Genomic DNA, 18826 nt, shown 5'->3' on the forward strand with positions numbered 1-18826 from the left:
AAAAAAAAAGGAAGAGTGACGGAGCCTAGTTTATATTTTAACAGGAGCACTTTGGTTGCTGTGTTGAGAATGTTCAGTACAGGAGTGGTCTGGAATTTGAAAAGCATTTTGACATAATGCTATGCACGAATTATAAAAATGGTGGGTCAAAACCTATACAAAATGATATAGACTCTTTTTAGAAAACAAGGCTCACACTTCAAATGATTTCTTCTCTCTTCGCAACAACAGCGTATAGATAGTTCTATTTGACTAAGAAGTGATAGTGTCCGAGTACAAAATATCCGTAATGATGTTGCTACTGCAGCTACTAATACTAGACGTTTATTGACTGCTTACGTGCCTGTTCCAGGTGAGGAGACTGAGGCTTGGCGACAGGCTAAGGGCTTTGATCAAGGTCATACAGCTAGTAAATGACACATTTTATTCTATTTCATGTGAGTTAGTTGTTTCACGTTCTTTCCTCCAGGAGACTGTGATGCCTGGTGGGGGGGGACTATGTCTTACTCAGCTTCTCTTCTCTCCATCCTCCATAAAACTCTGTAGAACGTAGGAATAAATTACAACTAGAGAAGTAGCACTAAAACTCAATTTTAATCACTGAAACAAACTACCCAGAAGGTCAGGCCTTGTGGACTATAGATTTTTGTCGTCTCTGACCACGAAGCCTGGCCCTTTCTTGCTCTCGGTTTGGTTCCTGGATCTCATGACTCCAGGCCCCCATAACCCTGAGTCCCCAAACCACAGACTCAGATCTGAAAGGGACCTTAAGATATTCCAGTCCAGGGGCGCCTGGGTGGCTCAGTTGGTTAAGCGGCTGCCTTCGGCTCAGGTCATGATCCTGGAGTCCCGGGATCGAGTCCCGCATCGGGCTCCCTGCTCGGCAGGGAGTCTGCTTCTCCCTCTCCCCCTCCTCTCTCTCATTCTCTCTCTCTCAAATAAATAAATAAAATCTTTAAAAAAAAAGAAAAAAGATATTCCAGTCCAGGGGCGCCTGGGTGGCTCAGTCGGTTAAGGGTCTGCCTTCGGCTCAGGTCATGGTCCCAGGGTCCTGGGATCGAGTCCCGCATCGGGCTCCCCGCTCAGTGGGGAGCCTGCTTCTCCCTCTCCCACTCCCCCTGCTTGTGTTCCCTCTCTCGCTATGTCTCTCTCTGTCAAATAAATAAAAACAAAATCTTAAAAAAAGAAGGTTCTAAAAAGATATTCCAGTCCAATGGGGACACCTGGCTGGCTCGGTCGGAGCATGTGATGCTTGATCTCTTGGTCGTGAGTTCGAGTCCCACATTGGGAGTAGAGATTACTTAAAAATAAGATCCTTAAAAAAAGATATTCTGATCCAATGACTTCATTTACAGATGGAAACCCAAGATCTTGAGAGGAAGAGTGACCAAGAATGACAAAAGCCAGGTGCTCCGCCTCCTGGGCTGCTGCAGTCTGCCTTCCGGGACCCTGCTTCCCAGTGACTCCCTGACCTTGGTCTCTAGGTTCCAAGACGTAAAATGACATGTGCTGTATGTACCTGACACCTACCTAGCTTGTGCCCCCGCAGGACACCCCACCCTGCCACCTGTTGCTGCATGGCCCTGGCAAGGACAGTCATTCTCTTTCTCGTCAGACTCTAGCCTCTCCCGTGAACCCCCACCGTAAGGGCATTCGATAAACAATACAGAAAAATGTCAGTAATTCCAATGTGTATGTATGTGTATGTGGGGGGGGGTAGCTTAAATTAGTGAAGCCTAAATTATGAAATTTTGGGATGATATTCCATTTTATTATATATGACTGAAACCGGATTAATGAAGGGCAGCGAAGTAGAGAGACTTTCTGGGCCTACGTGGACCACAAGGTCACGTGCATGGATTTTACCATCACACAGGCTTGGATTTGCACCCTCGTCTCTTCCACTCATTAGCTCTGTGATCGTAAGCAAGTTCCTTAACTTCTCTGAACTTCGATTTCCTCATTGCAAAAACGGGGAGAATAATACCTCATATGCTGTTTATATTATTCATTTCCTTACTGAACCCTGGGTTGCTATTATAATTTTAGTGCCGTGCAAATTAATAAGGTTCCACAGTTCTTCATTTTATATATGAAAGACTGTTGTATCTTTCCTCGTTAATCCAGCTTGAAGGGTCAACATTCTTTTTTTAAAAAGATTTTATTTGGGGCACCTGGGTGGCTCAGTCGTTGGGCGTCTGCCTTCGGCTCAGGTCATGGTCCCGGGGTCCTGGGATCGAGCCCCGCATCGGGCTCCCTGCTCAGCGGGAAGCCTGCTTTTCCCTCCCCCACTCTCCCTGCTTGTGTTCCCTCTCTCGCTGTGTCTCTCTCTGTCAAATAAATAAAATCTTTAAAAGATTTTATTTTTATTTTTTTTAAGATTTTATTTATTTGAGAGAGAGAGTGCGCACAAGCACAAGGGGGGAGGGGCAGAGGGAGAGGGAGAAGCAGACTCCCCGCTGAGCAGGGAGCCCCATGTGGGGCTCGATCCCAGGACTCTGAGATCATGACCTGAGCTGAGGGCAGAGACTCAAACCGACGGAGCCATCTAGGCACCCCTAAAGATTTTATTTTCAAGGAATCTCTACATACAATGTGGGGCTCGAACTCACAACCCCGAGATCAAGTTTGCACGCTCTACTGACTGAGCCAGCCAGTGACCCATGGAAGGATCAACGTTGTATGCTTTAACCATATAGAGTCCTATATCAGGGTGAAGGGTGAACCTCTGGGTTAGTCCTTCCTTTTGGGGTACAGAAACAGTCAAGTACATACCAGAGTATGAGAAATAAAACATGAAATGGACAAGCTGAGTCTCCCAGCCTGGAGTTTCAGGAGCCAAAATGGTCAGGGGTCTTCGGTGAATGTCTTACTTTAAAATGTTTCCCCGGACACTGTTGCGACCTGATCTCCTGTCCTTCTCACCCCGCTGATAAAGCACCATTGCCAAACAGGTATTAAAAGCTTCCTTTCCGGGGCACCTGGGTGGCTCAGTCTTTGGGCGTCTGCCTTCGCCTCAGGTCATGATCCCGGGATCCTGGGATCGAGCCCCGCATCGGGCTCCCTGCTCAGCAGGAAGGCTTGCTTCTCCCTCTCTCACTCCCCCTGCTCGTGTTCCTCTTGCTCTCTCTCTGTCAAATAAATAAAAATCTTTTAAAAAAAAAGGAAAGCTTCCCTCCCCTTAGAAAGAATTTGCCTAGTCATAAGACTTGAAGTTCCTCCTGCTACTGTAAGACTGACATAATGAAAAGAGATTATGTTCATGCAGAAAATTAACCTTCTTATTCCGTTATGAAATCATATGATTGATTTATCTTCTGCTGGTTTCCAGTAAAACTACAAAAAAGCCCTGAGTCATGAGTCAAGGTCATCATTTTGTAACCTGGTGCGGTGCCCCCCACCACAACTAAAACAAAAAAACACTAAGCAAGTTACATGAGTTACAGAACAGGGCAATTATAATCAACTTGTCATGAATCAAGGGCCACCTATATTCAATCTTAGGACCTTAACCATCTTCCAAATGTCTACTTCACTCTACCTTCACTGCCAAGCCATCATCGTTGCTGACCATTATGGACCATTATGCAGCTCCCTTTTGGTCTCCTTGGGACAGAGAGTTTGAGACTCCTCGCCTGGCCCCTTTATAGTCCATTCTCTAAAATTTGCCAGAGATTTTTTTAAAAATCACATCTTTTTACTCATCTGCTTAAAATATTTTAATGGCTTTATAGAACACTTAGAATAAAATCTACATTTCTTAGCGTTACCTGTAAGCTGTAGTGGTAAATATTTAACAACTGATTCTCTGGGGAGAAAAAAAGCCTTGAGTTGTAGCATTTGCCAATTTCAATGGTGTCAATACTCCCACATGGCCGATTTCAAGCTACCAACTGTGAGGTCCACCAGCTCCGGGATTTCCTGCCATTTAACAATCAGCTTTCCCAGGGCAGCTGGGTGATTCAGTCGGTTAAGCGACCCACTCTTGATTTAGGCTCAGGTCATGATCTCAGGGTCGTGAGATCGAGCCCCGCATTGAGATTCTCTCTCCCCCTCCTTCTGCCCCTCCCCCCATTCATGCTCATGCTCTGCCTCTCTCTCAAGTAAGTAAATAAATAAATAAACTCTTAAAAAAAAAAATCAGCTCTCCTGAGCCAAGAGGAGCTGGCTCTAGCCACACTACTGGAAGGTTATAAGCCCTACACGATCTGCCCCTGCTCACCTTTTCAACGTGAGCAAGAGATTGACACGGTTTCGTAACCCATCCGCACACCTCCAGTCTCTGCCCTCTCCAGCCCATTTTTAATATATTTTTTTACTTTAAGTTTTTATTTATTTATTTTTTTAAAGATTTTATTTATTTATTTAATTGACAGGGAGAGGGAGAGCGAGAGACAGCGTGAGAGGGAACACAAGCAGGGGGAGTGGGAGAGGAAGAAGCAGGCTTCCCGCCGAGCAGGGAGCCCGATCCCAGGACTCTGGGATCATGACATGAGCCAAAGGCAGTCGCTTAACCAACTGAGCCACCCAGGCGCCCCTTAAGTTTTTATTTAAATTCCAGTTAACACACGGTGTTATATTAGTTTCAGGTGTACGATAGAGTGATTCAACACTTCCATCCATCACCTGGTGCTCATCACAAGTGCCCTCCTTCATCCCCATCACCTATGCCCCCTCCCTTCACCCTCCCCTCTGGTAACCATTAGATTTCCCAAATACAACTGTTTTCTTGTGATCAGGCTCAAATAAGCCACATGGATGGTCATGAAGCAAAAAAATGAGTGATATTTCCCGAGTGCTAGGTGTCAGGCATTATGCTGAGCCCGTGACACCTACATCTCATTTAATCCTCACAAAAGCCTCGTGAAATAGGTAGTATGACCTTATCAGCCCTATTTTGCAGATGACAAAATAGAGTCTGTGAAAGGATGAATCTCCAAAATCACAGAACATGAGACAAAGCATCAACTTGAATTTGGGTCTCTTTGACTCAGAATCAAGCTCTATCCCAGGCAGCTCCACTGTCTTCTGATACCCAGGACTGAGAATACTCTCTTAGCCCTTGGCACACTTATTATACAATCATTACTGAATGTGGCTACCACAGCGTGAACCCGGAATGAATTCTCTAGGCGAAAACTGGAACTCATGGTAGTTTTTTAAAAGAGTAAAAAAAATTTTTTTTAAGTAGTCTCTACACCCAACGTGGGGCTCGAATCCACGACCCTGAGATCAAGAGTAGCGCTCTTCACCAACTGAGCCAGCCACACGCCCCGGGACTCATGGTGTTATTGAATAAATGTCACTATCCGTGTCAGACTAAAGGACTATAAAGGCAAGCACAGATTCCTGGCTGTCCCCTGCTATGGACAATGTTTCTGTGCCCACAACATTCATTATGTTGAAGCCCCCGTGTGATGGTATGTGGCGGTGGGGCCTTTGGGAGGTGATTAGGTCATGAGGGTGGAGCCTTCATGATGGGATTGGTGCCCTCACGAGGGGAGACACCAGAGAGATGATCTCTCTCACTCCACCGTGTGCAAACCAGGATGAGGGTTCTTTCTTTTTAAGATTTTATTTATTTGAGAGAGAGATGAGAGAGCACGCACAGAGGGAGAAGCAGGCTCCGCAATGAGCAGAGAGCCCGACATGGGGCTCGATCCCAGGACCCTGGGATCAGGACCCGAGCCGAAGGCAGACGCCCAACCGACTGAGCCACACAGGTGTCCCCTGGAAGACGGTTCTCACCAGACACCCAGTCTGCCGGCACCTTGATCTCGGACTTCCCCAGCTTCCAGAACCGTGAGAAGTGTCTGTTGTTCAAGCCAGCCGGTCTATGGTATTCTGTGATTGCAGCCCAGACAAAGATACCCCCAAAGGAAGAAGGAATGCAAATGACACATACCAGTGTTTCTCAACCCTCAGCTGCATATGAGACTAACCGGGGAAGTTTTTCAAAACCATCCGGGATTGGGATCCACCCCCAGAGACTGTGATTTAACTGACCCGGGGTGAGGGCTGGACATGAACAGTTTCGGGGCAAGCTCCCCAGATGATTCTGGCGTGCGGACAGGGTTGAGGGTTGCTGCTGCAGGCAAGCCACTGCACGAGGCAGCTCAGGGTGCTGACTCTGACAGCATGTGGGCCACTCACTAGCCTCAGTTTCCTCATCTGTAAAATGGGGTAATCAGAATATCCACCTTATAGGAGTGCTGTCAAGATTAAATGAAATCCGGGCGCCTGGGTGGCTCAGTGGGTTAAGCGTCTGCCTTCGGCTCAGGTCATGATCCCAGGGTCCTGGGATCGAGTCCCGCATCGGGCTCCCTGCTCAGCGGGAAGCCTGCTTCTCTCTCTGCCCCTTCCCCCGCTTGTGTTGTCTCTCTCTGTGTCAAATAAATAAAATATTAAAAAAAAGATTAAATGAAATACATGTAAAGTGTCTCAAACAGCATTCAACGTATAGCAAGCGCTACAAAAGTAACCGTCATGATGAATGCCATTATTATTTATTATCTAAACTTGGAGAAGAGACAAGGACACTGAAGACCAAACTGACCCACTGGACTGGTGCGTGAGACTGCCATTTGCCCAAACTGTATCTTACTAGTAAAGAGAAACAAAACGTGTCAGGCTGCTAGTCACAAGGACCTGAACTTACAACTTCCCTCCACATAAACGCGAGCAACTATCCCGTACTCTCTAGTTCAGGCCCACCGCTCCCAGGACGGGCGTGCCGCAGAACGCGCCATGGCACCATCTAGAAGGACCCAGAGAAGCCAGCTCTTCGGTCTGGCTCTGCCCCTATCTGGACGACCTTGCTCAGCTCCTGAAGTTCTTTGAACCTTGGTTTCCTCCCATGTCAAGTACGCAGACTGGAACTAGATGCCCTGAGGGCCTTTCTGGCTCCTTTCTGGCTCTCTGCTCATTGCGGAGCCTGCTTCTCCCTCTGTGTGTGCTCTCTCATCTCTCTCTCAAATAAATAAATAAAATCTTAAAAAAAAAAAAAAAGAACCCTCATCCTCGTTTGCACACGGTGGAGTGAGAGAGATCATCTCTCTGGTGTCTCCCCTCGTGAGGGCACCAATCCACCATCCTCTGATGCATACTGCTGGTCCTACTCCATGCTCCTTCCTGCCTCTCTGCTCAGCTAAGTCTCTCTGAGTGATCAGAATACACATTGCTGTTGGTTGGTTGGTTGGTTGGTTAAGTGACTGCCTTCAGCTCAGGTCATGATCTCAGGGTCCTGGGATCGAGCCCCACATCGGGCTCCCTACTCAGCGAGCAGTCTGCTTCTCCCTCTCCCTCTGCCCCCCCTCGCCCCCGCTCATGCTCTCTCTCTCTCAAATAAATAAATATTAAAAAAAAAAAGAATACATACCGCTTCCTCAGGGACATCTTCTCAGACCCTGCAGACTAAGTCAGGAGCCTAATAAACATTTTTTTTTTTTTAAGGATTTCATTTATTTATTTGAGAGAGGGAGAATGAGAGACAGAAAGCACGAGAGGGAAGAGGGTCAGAGGGAGAAGCAGACTCCCTGCTGAGCAGGGAGCCCGATGTGGGACTTGATCCCGGGACTCCAGGATCATGACCTGAGCCGAAGGCAGTCGCTTAACCAACTGAGCCACCCAGGTGCCCCATATTTTTGGTCCCTCTGTACGTCCCCTTCAGGGTACGTGACACAGTTTGTAATGATTTAGTGCATAATTATTTCTGCCACGTGTATTCTCCCCACCCCGCCTCCAGGACCAGAAATCCCATGAGGGCAGTGACCGTGTCTGTCGTGTTTGTGGTTTTATCCCCGAAAACTACCAACATGCCTGGCACACAGTATGTGCTTAAGACATATTGAAGGAAAGAAGGAACAGACCTGCAGTACATGAAAATGAAAGATAAATATTTCAAAGCAAAGCACGTGATTATTTCTCTGAAAAAGTCCACAGAGGCCTTCCAAAAGAGGTAACATTTTAGGTTGTTCATCCTTTCCACGAGCACTGAAATAAGTCAACAGTATTTCTAAAGATGTAAAACTCATACACCCTTTGACCAAAGCAATCCTATTTCTAGGAATTTATTCTCCAGATATATTTGTCCATGTGGGAAATGATGTGTGTGTTACAAGGATTTTTGTTGCGGCATTGTTAGTAACAGCAGAAAATTGGAAATAATCTAAATGTCCACCAATAGGGGGCTAGTTAAAGAAAGAGTTCATCGTACCGTGGAATACTATGTCACCATTTAAAAATATGTGGCGGCTCCATCTAACTGATATGGTGCCATCTCCAAGATACATTTTGAGGTGGAAAAAAAACGGTGCAGAAGAGTCTATGTAGCTGATGATCTAAAAACGGAAAGAACATGAATGTGCACGTGTATGTGTATCTCTGCATAGACCATCTTTGGAAAGATTCAGACAAGATACTGGGAAGTGCTGTCTGCAGAGAACAAAGGTCGGGGAAGACCTACTTTTCAACGTATACTCTTTGCACCTTATGGATTTTCCACCATATGCCTACGTTACCTATGCAGAAGGTAGAATAATTTAATTTTAAAAGAAAATGAGAAGACAAGCCACAGACTGGGAGAAAATATCTGCAAAGGACACATCTGATTAAGGACCATTATCCAAAATATACAAAGAACTCTTAAAACTCAACGATAAGAGGGGCACCTGGGTGGCTCAGTCTTTAAGCGTCTGCCTTCGGCTCAGGTCATGATCCCAGCGTCCTGGGATGGAGCCCCGCATCGGGCTCCCTGCTCTGCAGGAAGCCTGCTTCTCCCTCTGCCACTCCCCCTGCTTGTGTTCCCTCTCTCGCTGTGTCTCTGTCAAATAAATAAATAAATAATCTTAAAAAAAAAAAAAACCTTAAAAAAAAAAACTCAACGATAAGAAAACCCAATTAAAAAATGGGCCAAAGGCCTTAACAGCTCACCAGAGAAGATATACGGGTAGCAAATAAGCATATGAAAAGATGCTCCTTATCCCATGTCATCAGGGAGATGCAAATTAAAGCACCAATGAGATACTGCTACAAGTGTATTAGAATGGCCAATATTAGAACGGCCAAAATCCAGAACACTGACACCACAAAATGATGCTGAGGCTTTGGAGCCATCTGAGGATGCGGAGTGGATTTCATTCACTGCTGGTGGGAATGCAAAATGGTACGGCCACTTTGGAAGACAGTTTGGGGGTCTCTCATAAAACTAAACATACTCTTACCACAGGGTCTAGCGATTGCACTGATCAGATCAGACCTTGGGATTTACCTAAAGGAGTTGAGAACTTATGTCCACACAAAAGCCTGCACGTGGATGTTTAAAGCAGCTTTGTTTACAATTGCCAGTGCTTGGAAGCAACAAGATGGCCTCTTTCAGTATGGGAATGGAGAAATAAAGTAGATCCAGACAATGAAATATTATTTAGCATGAAAAAAAAATAAGGCATCGAGCTATGAAAAGACATGGAGAAACCTTAAATGTGTCTTCCTACGTGAAAGAAGCATGTCTGAAAAGTCTATATAATGAGGGGCGCCTGGCTGGCTCAGTCGGTAGCGCATGTGACTCTTGAGCTCAGGATCGTGAGTTCGAGCCCCACATTGGGGGTAGAGTTTACTCTAAAAATGAGAAAAAAAGTGTATATACTGTATGATTCCAACTATATGGACACTCTGGAAAAGGCAAAACTATGGAGACAGTAAAAAGATCAGTGTTTGCAGGGGTTTGGGGGGACGATGAGTAGGCAGAGCACAGAGGATTTAGTGAAAATCCTCTGTACACTAGAATGATGGATATATATCATTATACATAGCATGTCCAACACCGCGAGTGAACCCTCAGGTAAACTATGGACTTTGGGTGACAATGATGTGTTAGTGTAGACTCGTCAGTTGTGATAAACTTTACCCCTCTGGTGGGGGAGACTGTGCGTGTGGGGGGGCTGGGGGTGCATGGGAAATCTCTGTACCGTTCTCAATTTTGCTCTGAACCTAAAACTGCTCGAAAAAATCAAGTCTTAATTTAAAAAAGAGTATTTAAGAGGAGAGACAAAAGAAAGAAAAGGGAAACAAGAGGAGTCTTCTAGCTGGAGCAAACAAGGAGCTCAGAACCTCTCGATTGTTATCGGAAACAACTTTTATCTTCCGTAGACGCGTAAGACACAACCTGAAGACCAAGCTGCCCACTTCCCAAACCATCTGAGGCAGTTGCGGTAGGAAGCTTGTCTTTTGGCCCATCCCCAATAGTCAAACAGGCCAATCGTGTTGGAGTAAAAGGACCTTTCTTTCTTTTTTTTTTTTTTAAAGATTTTATTTATTTGAGAGAGAGAGAGAGCTGGAGCAGGGGGTGTGGGAGAGGGAGAAGCAGACTCCCCACCGAGCAGGGAGCCCGACTCCGGGCTCCATCCCAGGACCCCGGGATTATGATCTGAGCCGAAGGCAGACGCTTAACGACTGAGCCACCCAGGCGTCCGGTAAAAGGACCTTTCTGTCCTGGGAACCACATGGCTCAAGTTTCTCTTGGCAGAGCCAGACCCCCAGGAGCTGTCCTTGCATAGCTGGGAAGCGCCCTGGCTCCAAGGTGGGGGTGTCTGCACACGTGGGTGTGGGCGACTGTCCCCAGCATGGGCCGCCTGCCAGCCACCCTCCAGCCCTGCGGCTGCACACGCCTCACCTCTCAGCAGACCTGCGGACCAACTCGTGGTTCAGGAAGCCCGCGGCAGCGGTAACGGTGGGGAAGCGAGCCAAGGGCCCGCAGGTTAGCGTTGTGCTTGGGGCGAGAGAGGAGACAGCTGGCTGGCGTGTGTGCACGCCGGGTGGGGAAACCAAACTGCAGGAAGCCGTTGAGAGGCGAGTGGAGCCGTTCAGGCCAAGGTCAGGGGAGCCGCTTACAGAGCAGCAGTAACCCCGAAGCGCCCACTTCTAGTGTCCCCTCGAGGGGGGCTCAGGGAAGAGACCGCACGGGCATTTTCAGGAGGCTGGCAAGATACAGATTTGGGCAGTGCTTGCAAGGGGTGGCCTCTAGCTAAGTGCCTGTTCAGCTCACCGAACGGATGAATAATGAGCTCCCCTCCCTTCCCGGCTCAGCATTATCTATAGAGATCGAGGGTCCTTTGAGGTTTTGTGAGGCTAGCTAGAGTTCCTTTGTGCTTCTAGCAATCATGGAAAACACAGAAACACACCTGGGCTGGCTTTTGTGGTTCTAATCAGGCCCCCGGAGCCATGCCTAGATTCTGAAGAGATGCTTCAGGAACAATAGAACTAGCACCTCGGCCACGTGCCCAGCTCTGTATCTGCGTGAAGCCGCGTCGGGGCTCCGTCCCGTGTGCCAGGGAGGCAAGGCGCTCACGCCCCTGGTTTTCAGATGAGGAGGATGAGGCTCAGGGAGGCCGGGCAGCTCACCCGGGTTCACGCGGCGGGGGAGGGGCAGGGCCGGCATGCGAAGCCCGCGCCCTTGACCGCGCCATCCTTGACCGCACCGCCCTTGACCGCCGAGCACCTGTGCCCGCTGGAGCTTTCTGATGAGCCCAGCTGTCAAAACCAAACAAGCACGAGGAAAGGAGGGGACAACCGGGGCTGCGTGCGTTTCCGAGCTGGCTTGAGGCCAGCTGGGGGGAGGTGGGGGTCCCTCAGCAGGACCTACTGTCTCTCCTGGCTAACAGCAGGCCTCTTCTGGGACCTTTCTTTCCCTTTCCCCTACCCCCTTCTTCACCCCCATTGCGGAGGGGGTGGGTGGGTGAGCGGGGCGGGGGGGGGGGGAAGTCAGCTCCCATCCCAGCTGCTATTACTGCTGGGCTGCAGCCCAGAGAAGCCTGCCTAGCACGGGTCGGCCATTTGGCTTCCCAGCCTTGATCACTTGAAGGAGTAAGCCAGCTCAGGTCAGGAGAAAAGGACGGAGTGATTTTACAAGAGTGGAATTAGGCAGGCTCCTCCCTCCTCCCTCCTCGCCTGTCCTCTAGGGACAGTCTTGTTTCCATGATCAACAACTGCCATCCCTCAAGTATTTAGGGCACTCTACCTTTTGGGAACACAAGGGGGAGAGTTCTCCTTTCCCTACACCCAAACAACGAAGCTCCGACAGAGCCACCTGGCCTCAGGGAAGTCCAGACATCTACCTGGATCCGAAAAGTGTCTTTTTTTGCAGACTGCCAAGGCAATGCTATGGACAGAGGCAGAGGTTAGTCCCCAGAGGGGCCAGATCCCAAAGTAAGCCCGCACACCGCAAGGAGTTGAAATTGCAACAAAGTAAAGGTAATGTTCCCATCCTCTCCCACCCTCCCCAGAGCTTAGAACTCAGCAGTGTTTGCACTTCGGGACAGGTGAGGCGGCTCTGCTGGGAAAACGGGGCTCTGTCCCTACTGAAAATAGATGCTATGTCAACCAAGAAATGTTGAGCTAGGCAGAAAACCTGAAACCTGTTAGCACTTCTTAGGAGGTGTGGTGATAATTTACTTTTCCCTCCTGGGATTTTGTGCCTTCTCCCCAGGGGCTCGGAGAGCCAGTGAGGTTTTCTTCCCAGTGCCCTCCAACAACCATGGTCAGTTTGTGGCCGGCCAGAGGGCCGTGGTTGCGGAATGATCTATGCTCCTCATTCCGATCTGCTGGCTTCCAGCCTTCCATTGTCAGGCAGCCAGGGACTAAAAGTGGGCCCTGGTTTTCTGAAGACTGCCCCCCCCTTTTAATTTGAGTTAACCATTTCCTGACCAAAGCCAGGCTCTTGCCTGTCCATTTCTGAGCTTGCCCATTATTGTTGGGTTTTTTTTTTTTCCCCCAACCCCTCTTGCACTGAGCCTGAGAGCTCCCAATTGCCAAGGTCTGGTCTCCTCCTTTCTCTTCCTCTACTCCTGTACCCAGGGCAAGGGAACGGAAAGAAATGAACTGATTACCTAGCATCTAGGAGCAAGGCACTGTACTTCCTTCCAGGGGCCGGAGGTAGGAGAGACAGGTGTTCAATCCCAGCTCCACCACTTACTGGCTTTATGGCTGTTGGGCAAGTAACTGACCCTCTCTGTGCCTCATTTCCTCATCTAGAAGATAGGAATAATACCGGCACTTATTCCATAGGGTCGATAGAGAGGATGAAATGGGATAATAAACTGCCTTGCCCATATTAAATGACAAATAAATGGTAGTTACGATCAGGTTTTTGTAACTTCTCAATCCCAGGGAAGGCTTTCCTTTCATTCCCTCCTCCTGACATATTTTGCCCCCACCCTTACTCATGACGAAAGCCTCCCCATCGCAAGAGAGCACAGATTTAGACCCCATTCATTTACCTTGGGTCACCTTTGCTGAAATCAACAAACAAAACAAATAGAAATTCTATGATGCTGTGATGTGTCAAGCACTTGTAGGCACCATACAAAGCAGTGGGAGGTTGCCGTGAAGAGGGGCTGTACATCAAAATGGTGTCAAAATGGTTTTCCTTTGTCCTTTGCGCCTATTTGCCTATGTTGAAATATGCACAGCTATTTGGGCTGCAGGACGCAGAACCTGACCGCTAAGGTAGGTGAAGGAAGATAGTGCGGAATCAGAGCGAGGATGAGAGGCACTTTGAGAGAGGGGACTAGCAGAGGTTTACCTAGGGCAGCAGGCCGGGGGAGGGGAAGGCTGTTCTTACCTTCACCATGGGTAGGGATAAGCACAGGACTTGGAGCTCGCCCCACAGCAGCTAAGGTTCAATTCTGTGCTCACAGACAGTGAGATCTCCTAAGCCGGCCCTGAACTTCATTTATTTTTTAACAAGTATCAAGTGCCTGCTACATGAGGCTACGTGCTGTGGGGATATACAAATGGGTAAGCCATGCCTCCCAAAGGCAGAGAGCTTGCAGAATCAAGGGAATCGTGGCACCGAAGATTATAACACCAGGAAGCATGTGACGTGAGCCAGAAGAGAGCCATAGTGCGCGAGTGAGCTATGGGCATTCAGAAGGGGGTGGTGCTGAGACGGGGTGGAGACAATGGTGTGGACACTGGAGAAGGTGGGGCACGTAGAGAAAGGCCAAGGAAATTAAACTGGCTGGCTCAGAGGGCCCTTCTAGACTAAAGGCATCATTTAAAAGGGATTACTCACCCACAAAGCTCTTGCAACAAAATAACTATACCCTGGGTGTGTGTGTGTGTGTGTGTGTGTGTGTGTGAAAGTGAAAACAGAGTCTCTGCAAATATTGATAGAGCACATTGTGAGTTAACTCGGCTTCTCTTGCCCCACAGTCCCCTCCTCCTCTGTGGTCTGGAATGCCCCCATTGTGGTTCTGCAAGGGCGAAACACCCGCCTTTATCCATCAGGATAGGATAGTTGTTTTGGGGGCGGGGAAAAAGCCAACTCATTTATCAGACAAAACCAACAGATATATGCTACCTTCAGTCAGAAGAGGCAGCCACCGAGGCAAATCTCAGTGGAGCCTTTAAGATGAAGACAAATACTCCAGGTGGAGGTGACAGGAATGTGAAATACACTCATTTATTCTTTAGGGGGCTGCGAGGGAGGGGACGAAGATCGTTTTGGCGGAATTGGAGGCTTGAATAGAGCAGAGTTTATAAAAAGGCGTCTTTTAGTTAGCCCACGCAAGATTCGACAATTTGTATTTGCCAACATTGAAAAATTGGGAGATTTTACATAAAAATCGGGATTTTCATCTCCCTTGAAAAACTGGGCCCACATTTCAAAATGGCATCCAACCCTTGGAGAAGAGGAGCTGGTCTTGCTTTGCCTCCACTGGCCTGCTTTATTCCTTCCTGCTATCGGTATTTAGATGCTAATCACACTTTGCAAGCACAGAGCAAGTTAGCTCTCCAGAATGCTTTGCAAGCCAAAAGCCTGTGATGGCTCAGAAATGCCGGTTTCCTGGCGTTTTTTTTTCTTCCTGTTACTGCCAAGTTCTTGTTGGCGTTTGATTTTGCAACAACTAATATATTTGATTTTGCAACAACTAATATAAGACCTCTGTGCAACGAGGGTGGCAAAGTGGGTAAGGGCCACATGCCAGGCCAAGGGGCAGGGCCTCAGCCTTTACTCTCTTGGGGCAATACAGAAGGACAGAACACAGGCCGATCTTAAGAAAATTAGTCTGGCAGGAGCCACGGGCCGGGGCTGGAGGGACTGAAGTGAGTACTGACCTTGGAGACAAGCTACCCGGTCTTAAATCTCAGCTCAGGTACTGGGCGGGTGGACTTGGGCAGGCTACAGACCCTTTCAGTGCCTCTGTTTTCTCATCTGTAAACTGGGCTTGATATGAATGGTACCCACCTCGTAGGGTTGTTTTAAGGATTCCTTGAGATAATGAGCATAAAGCACTTAGCACAGTGCCTGGTACATTAGTGCTCCATGCTTATGGTCATTTTTATTTATTTTTATTTTATCTTACCTTTATTTTATCTGTCAGAGAGAGCACGCACAAGTAGGGGAATCGGCAGGCAGAGGAAGAAGCAGACTCCCCACTGAGCAGGGAGCCCGATGCGGGGCTCGATCCCAGCCCCCAGGATCATGACCTGAGCCGAAGGCAGACACTCAACCGACGAAGCCACACAGGCATTCCTTATGTTCACTTTTAGAATTAATCCTGGAGACCAATGAGAGGATGGCTGCCATAGCCTGGTTAGGAGTTAACAGGTCCTAGATTAGGGCAGGGACAGCGACTCAAAGAAAGACCAGTGTGGGAGGAGTAGGCACCAAGAACCAACTGGGCTCAAGGTTGCCTGGGGGAGGGGCAAGAGGAAGAGTCAAAGATAAATTCTGGCCTTCCAGCCTGGGTGACTGGGTGGTGGGGGCGATGGTACTGAAACGAAAACTCTGGGCAGCGAATTTCAGGGGAAGGAGAGGTCAGTTTGATACACATTAAGTCAGAGGAGACAGCGTAGAGGTGCTCGCCAAGATGGTGCCGCGCAGCAGGCAGTGAGAATTTTGGGTCGGGGCTGAGGATGTGGAGTTGAGCATGAGAAACCAGGAGGATGCCCAGTCTGGCGAGGGCAGCCTGAGGTGTTAAGCATCTCTGTTTGAACAGGGCTGGGGCCTCTCTTCGCTCAGGGACTGTGTGTATTCTGCTCGGTCAGCTGTGCCCCTTGGATACTACCTTTGTCCTTCAGTTTATGTACTTTCAGTTCAAATGCTGACCTGGCCCAATCCTGCTTGCCTTGTGAGTCTTGATGGGGTCAAAGTCCCCTGGGGTAGCGAGCAACAGGTGGACACTTGGTTTTATATTTGATGAAATGGAGACACCTAACATGGGCCACAGGGGAGGGTGCCAGAGTTGCGGGGTGTGGGTGGGGGCAGGGACACCAAGCTTCTGCCTGGTGCTTCCCACCTGATCCTCTCCGAGGGCCCACCGGGGGCTCCACGGCTCCCACATTCTCGGCTGCTCCCTGGAGTTTCAAAGCAGCTTTTCTCCCTCTCTCTTCCACATGCACCTGTCCAGAGAACCTTTTGCTCAGGACTCCCTGGTCCTTAGCTGGGGCCCGCAGATTAATCAGACAAATTAACCTCCATCAGTATTTCACCCTTCCCGCTGGTGCTCTCAATACACTAAGCGCTGCTGCCATTTCAGGCCCACGCTCTGGGCCAGGCGTGGGAGATAATGAAGATGAACAGCCCAGGCCATACCTGAAAGAGCTTGAGCCACGAGGCACTGAAGCGCGGTGAAAGCGGGGTCCGAGAAAGCACACCAGCTGTGTGTGGGGGGGCACCTCATTCCATTTGTGCACAGGGCTGATCCACCCGCACCCCTTTCCCACCAGAAACCGTTGCATCAAAACACGCACATACATAATTTATTTCCCTCTCCATTCTCTAGCGTGCCAGCCAGGAACCAGGGCAAGAAAAAGAGAAAGGAATAAAATGAGTGGAAGCATGGTGAAGGAAGGGCTCAGCTGGTTAAACAAGACTTCTGATTATTGTCATTAATGTTTAAGAGAGTCCCAACCTGATGTGGCGTTAAATGGGCAGACTGTGTGTGTTTGTGTCTGGACAAAAGCGTATTAGGAGAATGAAACATTCAGACAAAGTGGCCAGTCGGTGTGAGAGCTGGGAAGATTCCCCGTCTAGCTGGTTATCTAACAGACACCTGACATTGATTTGCTTCCTGACGGGCAGCGCAAGGAGGAAAGCCAGGGGAATGCAAATATTTCCATTAAGTGTGCTCAGTTCTGAGCAGCCTGGCTGCCCTGCAAAGTTCCCTCGTTATAAATTCTGCTGGCAAACCTTGCCGGCTCCCGTTGAGGGGAGACGGCTACTAAAGCTCTCTCGGAGAAGCTGGATTGTGTGCTTTGCAGGAAAAAAAACCCACAGCAGAATTTAGGGTTAGCCTGCTGTTTCCGGGCTCCTTGTCCTCTAAACTGAAGGTGTATTTCAAGCGGGGATTAAGGAGGATGTTGACTGGACAGAGATCACTGGCCGCCAGCCTAAGCCCCTCAGAGGGCTCAGAAACGCTCCATTTACTGCAGCGACATCTAATGGCAAGAGGAAGTACTGCACGTTCTCTTTGAAAAGCAGCCTGCGGTTCTAGCGAGTTTTTTTTTTTTTTTAGATAGGGTGGACGAGGTATTATGTTTATTAACGCCTGTAAAATAACACTTTGGCCGCAACCCTAAGAATTCACTTCCTACATCTTTGGATGGTATTTGTGATGTTATTCATAATTGGATGCTGATCATATTTTATGAAAACCATGCAATTACCTCTTTGGGATTTTTTTTTTTTTATAACCACCATGACTTTGCATTTATTTTAAAGCATCTTGTTGAAGCTCTGTGTATCTATTACGAGAAGGTTTCCATACCAGGGAAAAGATGATCAAGTTTACTTACAAATACCCACTTCTAGTGTATCTTACCCCGGTTTATAGTAGAGTGTTGTGGTTAAAAAAAAAAAAAAATTGAAAAGTGATAGTAATCACTGCTGATGATTGTTGAGGAGATGAACCACTCACTCACAGCTGGTGCAAGTGTAAACTTACAACCTTTCTGGAGTGCAAAGTTCATTAAGAGCCTCAGAATTATTTTTATCTTTTTTAAATTTTATTTTAAAATTTATTTTAAGTAGGTTCCACACTGGGCGAACTCATGACCCTGAGATCAGGACCTGAGCTAAGATCAAGAGTCAGATGCTTGGGGTGCCTGGGTGGCTCAGTCGGTTAAGCGTCTGCCTTTGGCTCAGGTCATGATCCTGGAGTTCCAGGATCAAGCCCCACATCAGGCTTCCCGCTCAGCAGAGAGTCGGCTTCTCCCTCTGACCCTCCCCCCTCTTGTGCTCTCTCTCTCTCTCTCAAATAAATAAATAAAATCTTAAAAAGAAAAAGTCAGATGCTTAACTGAGTCACCCAGGTGTCCCAGAATTATTTTTATCTTGTGACCCGTAAGTCGATTTGTAGGAATATAGCTGAAGGGGGCCATCACAGATGTGAAAAAAATACAAGGGTTTTCACTGCAATATTCTCATACTGAAGAATTAGAAATAGCCTAAGTATTTGAAAACTGAGAAACTGTTATTGAATGCACAGTGGAGGCAGAGATTGAAGTTCTGCAGCCACAAACCAAGGGATGTTTAGGGCAACTAGAAGCTAGAAGAGAAGAGGAAGGATCCTCCCCTACAAACGTCAAATGGGTCCCGGCCCTGCCAACACCTTGATATTAAAATTCAAGCCAGCAGAACTTTGCGAGAATAAATCTTTGTTTTAAAAAAATATCTATGGGACATCCAATATGGTGGAATATATTTTTTTAAGATTTTATTTATTTGTCAGAGAGAGAGAGAGGGAGACAGCACAAGCAGGGAGAGTGGCGGGCAGAGGGAGAAGCAGGCTCCCCGCTGAGCAGGGAGCCTGATGCAGGGCTCCAT

The 18826-nt window shown here is 48.1% G+C and overlaps 1 protein-coding gene across 1 annotated transcript in view; it reads right to left on the reverse strand.

Moving 5' to 3' along the window:
- LOC115943648 (solute carrier family 25 member 43) overlaps nucleotides 1–18826 on the reverse strand; it is a 38796-nt gene that overhangs the window by 6728 nt on the left and 13242 nt on the right. The window lies entirely within an intron of this gene.

The sequence above is a fragment of the Leptonychotes weddellii genome, chromosome X (genome assembly GCF_054177405.1).
Source record: "Leptonychotes weddellii isolate Sample4059 chromosome X, ASM5417740v2, whole genome shotgun sequence".
In the NCBI taxonomy this organism is placed as follows: Eukaryota; Metazoa; Chordata; class Mammalia; order Carnivora; family Phocidae; genus Leptonychotes; species Leptonychotes weddellii.